Genomic DNA, 6,376 nt, shown 5'->3' on the forward strand with positions numbered 1-6,376 from the left:
TTTGGGCCACATTTAGTGATGCTCAGGAGTTGTTAGTCCTGGCTATGTGCCCAAAAATCGCTCCTGTCTTGGAGGACCATATGGAATGCTGAGGGATTGAACCACAGTCTCCTAGGCTAGCGTGGACAAGGCAGATGCCTTACCGTTGTGCCACTGCTCCAACCCCATTGGGTTGAATTTTGACTGAGTTCTGTTATTTTTATTCAATACTCTTAAAATCTTCCTGGCCCAGCTCATTCTGATCCAGTTTTCATTTTGCCACTCTTAACTGTCAATATACTGTATTTGTGGCTCGTGGTAAGTGTTAATTTTGGGGGAGGGGTGTTAGATGGTTACCTCCATCTAACTAGGAAAGTTAAAATCTGTAAAATCTGTACAAGTATCTGTGTGACATGTACATAGGATCCTACGAGCTTTTTAAAGGCAACCATCAAATTGTGTTAAAGATCCACTTCATCTACAATGTGGAAATTCGTCTTTACCACCTAAGTTATTGGGGAGTCATGGTCTCAGTCAGAGGAAGGGACTCTTCTTTGCAAGAAATAGATATTAGTCTTGTTAGTCCTAACTATCTAGATTTCCCAGGTTTGTTGTCCCTCTTGCCTTGCTCCTGAAAAATGGTTTTTCGCAAGAAGACTACTAGTGAAATAAAGAAATTTAATTCCAAGGGGAGAGAGGAGTAGCCAGAGATATAGTACAGAGTTAAGGCACTTGGCTTGAGGTAGGTGACCCCAGTTCAATCTCTGGCACTATATATGGTCCCCAAAGCACTATTAGAAAGGAACCCTGAGCACACAACTAGGAATAGCTTCCAATTCTACAGGATATGGACCAATACACTCTCAAATCAAAAAACAAAGGGAATAAAGGAAAGAAAATACATTCAAGAGAGAAAATGTAGACATCTCTAGAAAGGTAAGTGCCCTGATTGACTTATGAGATGAGGTGACATACAGAATTTCTCCAAATTGGCCTGGAGTTCTTAATACAAATACAATTTAGCCAGAGTATTGTCAAAGGGGAATGAAATTTAATCTTTGAATGAACTTTTTTGCATACTCTTTTTATATTTGGAGAGTGCTCCTGACCAGCTGTGCTATCACTCCAGCCCCTCTTTCACATTCTTATTACAGACTTTTATTCCCACTGAAATTTCTTTTCTTCCAAAGGGAGTCCAACCTTCTTTCTCGCACTAATATCATGCATAATTTTTGTTTGTTTGCACAAATATTAAAATCTTCATATAAAATTTTGTGGAAGACATTTCCTCCTTTAATTATATTAAGCAGTGTTAGCTTTCTACAGATTTCTGAGCCCCCAGTTCTCCAATTCACTTTCAGTTCAAGGTATTTCAGGTCTTAAAAGCTCTACCTGTGCTCCCTTCAGAGACAGCTTTTTAAAATTTTATTTTATTGACACAATTGTGATCAACAGAGTCCTTCATAGTTGAATTTCAGATATACAATGAGTCAGGGCCCTTCCCACCACCAGTGTCAACCTCCCTCCACCAATGGACCCAGAGTGCATCCTATACCACCACCCTTTGCCCCCTGGCCTGCCAGTAGAACAGGCCCCTTTAAGTTTAGATTGTTAAAGTTTAGGCCCCTTGATTCTATTATCATTGACATTGGCTTGGCTATTTAGTTCTGTCCTTATTTATTTCCCTGCCAACACTTCCAAGATCACTTAACCCCTGGCTCTCAATATTTCTTTATTTCTTTCCTCTCAGTTTTATAGAAAAATGTGGGAATATGTGGTAAAGACATCTGTGTTCCAAGGTTTTATAAAAAAGATGAGAGTTCCAATTTAAAAGAAGGGATAAAAATACAATGAAAAATGTATGTGTGTGTATATGTGTGTCTGCACTCGCACGTGTGTGTGGTGGGTGTTGTTTTGTATTGTTTTGCATAGGCACATCAAAACATGGAGAAAATAGAAAGGAAAAACTAAAAACAGGGAGACCTTACCCATGAAGCATTCTGGCATAAAACCAACTATAGCTTCCAGGCATACTAAGTTGTCTAACCCAAAAGTCTTTCTCTGTGGTCCCAATAAAACAATCATGGTTTTCTCAGTTAGGTTTCTGTAGTTAGAGATCCTGGTTTTTGTATAGATCCTATGTCGAAGTTAGGGTGACATGAGCATGTTCTGGTTTCATCTCACCATTAGGTGGCAATGCAGAACCCTGCCTTGAAAACAGGTTGTTGCTGTTACCAAGTCATCAGGGTGTCAATATGAACCTACTCTGGAGCAAGTTGATTCCAGGTCAGCATTAGAGCTTTCTCTGGTGGAAGTCGATTCTTGATGCTGGTGTAGAAAACCATGTTGTTTCCGTAGATAGGATACAAGATTCAGGGGTAAATGGCCAATGTCCAATCTTCTGAAGCTCAAGCCAAGTCACTATGACAGGTGTTCAGGGTGTCAGACACCACTGCAATATAAAATTTCTGTATTCCTATCCCTATTAGATAAGAACTTGTTTGCTTATGTAAGATTTCCCCATTTTAATGTGCCTATGCAAAAAGGAACAATGTCACATGGTACTTACTACTGGTCTATATGGAGGTAAAAATAACAAGCTAAACCATCCTGATAACCTGGTTCTAACATGAACTCAGAACACTAGAGAAACTTATCTATTAGAATTTCCTACTAAATAGATACAAAAAAAGGAATGGGGAAAACTGCTGCTACATAAGAAGATAGACAATAATAACTACACTTATTAAGGAAACATATCTAAAGAAATATTTAAAAGAGATATAGATGTCCCCTTTAAGTGTTTTGAAATAGTTGGGAGGGGGGAGGATAAAATCCAGAGCACAACTTCAGCCTGCAACATGGTCTTGTGGAGTCTAAAAAATGGCTCCCAGCAGTCACGTGTCAGGAAATGTCCTCGAGCTTAGGGCTTCTCATATACCAAGTGTGTTAGCGAGCAATAGTCCACAGTGAAAGGAGGTAGGGGAAAGGGACCACAGAGAGCAAATCAGCAGTAGCAGAAGCAGCAGTGGCAGCTTCTTCACTGGTTGAAGCAAGGTGGGCCGGAAATCTGTCTGTTTACTTTGGGAGCTGGTTGGCAGTTGGCTTGAGTGGGTAAAGAACTTAAGAACTAAGGGTATAGGGGCCGGCGAGGTGGCGCTAGAGGTAAGGTGTCTGCCTTACAAGCGCTAGCCAAGGAAAGGACCACGGTTCGATCCCCCGGTGTCCCATATGGTCCCCCCAAGCCAGGGGCAATTTCTGAGCGCGTAGCCAGGAGTAACCCCTGAGCATCTAACGGGTGTGGCCCAAAAAACCAAAAAAAAAAAAAAAAAAAGAATTAAGGGTAAAAAGAATTAAATGGGGGAATTAGCAGATTAGAGGTGAGAGAATGAAGGGCTAGAAAAAGATTTGTAAGGTGGTAAGCAAAGCGAGGGGGAGAGGTTATATATGAGAGGGGGGATGGACAATATACAACATAGACATTAGGTATATTACATATGGACATTAGACAGACATTGAGGTGGCCAACACATACACTCATGCACACATATAGACAGACACTGAAGGTCAATCCATGGGTTACAGCTGAAAAGCTGACCCAGGTGGAATGGGTCTTAACGCTTCAAAAATAATAAAGCCAGCAATTCAGATATAAAGGGTTTCCATTTTCTAGGCCTATCATCATTGGTGAGGGTAACCTTTATTGAAGAAAGGCTTCATGGGGGGTAGATTGTGTATAGAACATTCTTAAAAACAATCAAACTTGTTAAGTCTAAAAAAAAACTAAGCAATATGGTAATGAGCACTGCAAGAGGAGTCTACACCATGAAGAATCATCTAGAGGGTCTTGATCATCCAGGTCAGAGTCATCTTTGACAGCCATCAGCTGCTACCTCTCTTGTGTTTAGCCCATTAGTCCTTTTAAAAACCCCTTCCTAATAAGCTTTGTCTGGAAAACAGAGTCCTGGTAGCTTATAAATTTCTATTATTCGATGCCAACGAAATGCAAAGGGCCAAAAAAAGCTGAGTGCTTCTGAAAATTTCCATCCTCTCCAGGCTGTCCAATGGCTGAACTCAATGTGGTTGGTGCTGCTGAATTGGACTATTTGGTCATGAATTTGCCACATCTGTTACACAAATATAGGCATTTGCCACCTAAAATCCAATTTTAAGAGATAAGAGTATAAAAGCATTTCTTAGGATTGACTGCCAAAGACTAAGGGTGGAAGGAATGCATACATGAGAAGAAAGATGTAATCTCGAATACACGTTCACTTACACATAATTGACTTAGAGCACATGTCACTTAGTCTGCTACTAGTTATGCCACAGGTGTCCTAAATGTTTGTGTGAGGGAAATAATTTTCATTAACTACCCAAGGATGTACCACATGAACTGATTGGTGGTCCATACTTGGTCTTGAACTCTTGTCAATATCCCTACTGAATAAATAGCATAATCTCTTTTGCATAGATATGAAAAATTAACAGCCCAAAGTTGATCTACAGAAAGTGTTTAAGACTAAACAAGATTGACTTCAGTACTTGCTTCGGCAACACACGTACTAAAATTGGAATGATACAGAGAAGATTAGCATGGCCCCTGCGCAAGAATGACAAGATTAATTCAAATTTGGGAATAGATCCCTCACACTTGATGAGAACCTTGTAGGCCCTTGTCTCACTTAAACTACTGATTAACTCCAAGTTTATCTGTGAGAAAACTGAACTTTACAAATTATTTAGATTACCCAAAGATGCACACTAATAATTATCTTAACTAGAATGTAATGATGTGGTATACTACTTTACTAGAGGTTTTAAGTTTGATAAGAACCTAATAGGTTTGATTAGATCTTATCAGGTTCTTATGAAATCGCTTATTGGCACTACTAAAGTCTTATCAAATTTGAAAACTTTAATAATTGAAATTTGAATATATTTACAAAAATAGATAATCTAGAAATTGGGTATGATTAATGAAAATTATTATAATTCTAATAAACAACAAAGTATAAAATTAAACATACTATAATTAAATATAACAATTAAGTATAAGTAACATAAATATAATATGATAATTATTAAATATAACTGTATGAATAATGAATTGTGATTTATTGAATTATAAAAATAACAGTTGAAACATATAATGATATTTAACACCTATAAGATTCTTATCAGATTTGATAAGTGCACATCATATCACTTTTTGTATGATCCTGAAGAGAGCATTACAGTAATATAACTGGCAATAGCTTAGAATCCATAGCTGAGTCAGTATAATTTGCTAAGTGAAAGACTTTAGAACAAATAAAATCCAGGGATATTTCACAATAAGAACCAGATAATTATCTAAGTAGGTAAAACCTTTTTTTCCCCAGTAGTCAATAGTAGTGTTTTGACAAAATTAAAGATCCTTAAGAAGAGAAAAGAAATTAGTAATCTTTCTGGCTTGTTGAGTTGAGAGTATGCAGACTAGTTCCGAATCCAGTTTGGTTGAAGTAAAAGTTAGGCTGAAATTAGTGTCCTGCCTGCCATCTGTTCTTTTAGCAAAACTCTTTCTACTAGGCATGTGCCTGGGAGAGCAGTGAACTGATAAAAGTGGGCGCCAGCATTTTATAGTATAGAAATTAGGATCCCACTGGCAACACACAAGGCTTTTGAGATCCACTTTAATCTGCATAGGACGTAGCCCCACTACCAGAGACTTTGAGAAGCTGTAGTCTCCAGCTGTTTGCAAGAAGAGAAAGTTAAGTCTTGGGCTCTACCCAGGTTTCCCAGGTCCATTATCAGACCTTCCACAAAAGTATTTCAGGAGAGACTGTTCGTGAAGTAAAGTAGTTTTATTTAGGAAAACATCAGAGAAAAGGGAGGGTTTCCCTTATAAAGGCCTCATGAAGTAAAAGAAAGGAATATGTACCCCACATTGAGAGGAAGGTGATTCCAGAAAGGTAGTGAATATTGCTTGCCTTTGCAAAATTGGTTTTCTAAGATTCTCTCCAGACTGCATCTTTTTGGGGCTTAATGTGTAGAGAAGAGTCTATGCCTAGCATGTTGTCAGGGGGAAAGGATTTTGCACTTGTGGTGATCTTCTTTCATGTACTTATCATGGCCTTTTGTTCATGATGTTTCTCTGAGGAGCCTGTACTTCCCTGAGAGAGAGAGAAAGTGAGAGAAAGAGGAGAGACAAAAGAGACAGAAACAGAGAGACACAGAGAGAGAAAATCTAGAAGAGGGATTTGTTAACATCATTCCCAGTCTTATCAAGCCTCAGTTTCTGACTCTCTAAAGGAAGTCTGGCTTCCAAGCCTTTTTGCTGGTTAGAAATTTTGCTTGTGTTACTTCCTAAGAAATTGATTGCTAGGTACCCTCTGTCTGTCAATACATTTTATAC

General features: G+C 38.6%; 1 non-coding gene across 1 annotated transcript; it reads left to right on the top strand.

The window, feature by feature from the left end:
• Positions 1–4,520: 4,520 nt before the first annotated feature.
• Positions 4,521–4,628, top strand: LOC126029228 (U6 spliceosomal RNA). The gene has a single exon (XR_007502871.1). It is a non-coding gene; the product is annotated as a U6 spliceosomal RNA (small nuclear RNA).
• The last annotated feature ends 1,748 nt before the right edge of the window (positions 4,629–6,376 follow it).

This window comes from Suncus etruscus, chromosome 14, assembly GCF_024139225.1.
Source record: "Suncus etruscus isolate mSunEtr1 chromosome 14, mSunEtr1.pri.cur, whole genome shotgun sequence".
In the NCBI taxonomy this organism is placed as follows: domain Eukaryota; kingdom Metazoa; phylum Chordata; class Mammalia; order Eulipotyphla; family Soricidae; genus Suncus; species Suncus etruscus.